The following is a 2,225-nucleotide window of genomic DNA, read 5'->3' as shown; positions in this document are numbered from 1 at the left end:
ACTGGCTTTGTCTCATTGCTTACTCAGAAATAATTTTGTGTGATCTCTGACTGTCTCTGTCTCCCATCTGCTGCAGCTGCGCCGCCTGCAGCACTGTGCTGTGGCTGTGTACCTTCCTCCTCCTCATCCTCCTCCTCAGATTCACCGATTTCCACGGGTGTCCTCCTCTTAGTGGCAAGGTTATGCAGCATGCAGCTATGATTTTGCAGCAGACCAGGGGCCAGTACTGCAGTGCACCTCCACTTTTGTGGAGGCAGCAGAACCTGCTTTTGAGGAGTCCAAATGTTCGCTCAACCACATTGCGCGTAGATCTATGTTTATTTTATTTATTTATTTTATTTTAAAGGTTTTATATAGCGCTGGCTAGACCCGGAGGTATCAGAGCGCTTTACATGAGTATCAGACCATAGTTGTAGGTTACATCGTTACAAAGGGTTACACAGTTATTAGAGCATGGTAACATAGTTACATGTAATGTCGAGACAAATAAGAAGGACATAAATGTAAGGGAAAAAGCAGGCAAGGGGAGAGATTCAGGGGAGGGGGTAGGAGCAGGGGAAGTAGACAGAGAAAGGAGGAGGGAAAGGGGAGGGTGAGAGACACAGCATGGAAAGAGGAGGGGAGGGTGACGGGACACAAACCGGTGGACGAGTCAAAGCTGCGTCCAAAGTCCGGTAAACTGTGATCCCAGGGGATGTGGTATCATTTCCCTATCTCTGTTGCGAGAGGTTCCCTATACGCAGTGGACTCTCTCAGAGGGGTCTCTGAGACTCCAAGGCCTACATACTGGATCCTTCCCCAAAAAGGGGAGAGGGAGTGCTTTGGCAAGGGGTGCCATACCATACCTCAACTGTGAGTGGCTCCCTTGGCGCTGTGGACTCTCTCAGCGGGTTCGCTGAGACTCCAGAGTATAAATATTGGATCTTTCCCCAACAAGGGGAGAAGGAGTGCTTAGTCACAGGGCACAAAAGGGCAGGGGGCTAGGCGGTGTAGCATGCAAGGGGAGAGATTTAGGGGAGAGGGGATGGGAGCAAATGAAGTAGACAAAGAAAGAGTACTAAATGGGAACAAACAGCATCGATTTGGGGGACAAACTGTTTTCTCTCTGTGGCCATGGGGGATGGTCCAATGGAGAGAAGCTTCCATTGACGTGTGGTTTCAGTAACAGTCCTCATATAGGGAATATAACAGGTCTACAGTAAAACCCCCAGGCATGCATTCAGTCCTGCCATGCTCAAATCACCACTTCTGCAGGTCCAACAGAAAGAAGGATATGGAAGAAGGACCCAAAATTGAGTTGGCTGGTGGGTTTGTTCGTGTCACAGTTCTCTCCGGTCTTTTAAGCACCCATGTCGCTACCGCTTCTTCTTCTGTTTCAGTGACTTTATCCTCTTCAGGATCATCTCGTAGAGTTTGTCCATGCATTCGGTCAGGCCCTCGCCGATGATGGCGCAGGCTGGCTGAACGTGGTAAGCAGTGGAGGCTGCCAGCTCCTGCAAGGCCAGCTGCCTCTCGATCTCCGGCACGGGCAACGAGCGGGGCAGATCCTGCTAGTTTGCAATGACCAGCAACGGTGTGCCCTGGTTCTCAGCAAATTTGGTCACCTTGTGCAGCTCTGTCCTGGCCTCCTCCAGCCGGTCTGCGTCCACCGAGTCCACCACGTAGATGATGCCATCTGTGCAGCGGCTGTAGGACTTCCAGAGGGGGCGCAACTTTTCCTGGCCCCCCACATCCCAGAAGTGGCAGCTGATGCCCTTGGCGGTGCCATTGCTCAACTTGATCTTCTCGGTGTTGAAGCCAATGGTGGGCACAGTGTTGACAAACTCGTTGAATTTGAGTCTGTAGAGTACAGTGGTCTTCCCAGCCGAGTCTAGGCCAAGCATGACGATGTGCAAGGACTGGAAGGCTGACATGTTGGACGAGAGGTTCCCCATAGCTCCAGGTGGGCGCCAATCCAGCTGTCCAATGGGTTCCTCTTGTGCAAGTCGACGCTGTGCGCTCTTCCAGCGTCCTGCAGCTATCCTTGGATGTCCGTTCCTCCTGACAGGGGGCAGCCGCGCTTCTCCACAACACCCAGTAGTAAGGGGAGGGTGGCAGGCAGCCAAGGGGGACACCTCGGCTCTCCGCAACAGGCACATAAGCGCTGCGGCATTACTAACATTATATCGCCTTTCACTTGGGGTGGATGGGTGCAGGGACGGAGTCAGGATGAAAGAACGCACCGC

The 2,225-nt window shown here is 52.6% G+C and overlaps 1 pseudogene; it reads right to left on the bottom strand.

The window, feature by feature from the left end:
* Positions 1–1,355: 1,355 nt before the first annotated feature.
* On the bottom strand, positions 1,356–1,968 carry LOC146861595 (ADP-ribosylation factor-like protein 4C; annotated as a pseudogene).
* Between the last annotated feature and the right edge of the window lie 257 nt (positions 1,969–2,225).

This window comes from Triturus cristatus, chromosome 3_1, assembly GCF_964204655.1.
Source record: "Triturus cristatus chromosome 3_1, aTriCri1.1, whole genome shotgun sequence".
NCBI lineage: Eukaryota > Metazoa > Chordata > Amphibia > Caudata > Salamandridae > Triturus > Triturus cristatus.
The sequence above is the reverse complement of the archived record's forward strand: the minus strand, read 5'-3'. Positions and strand labels throughout refer to the sequence as shown.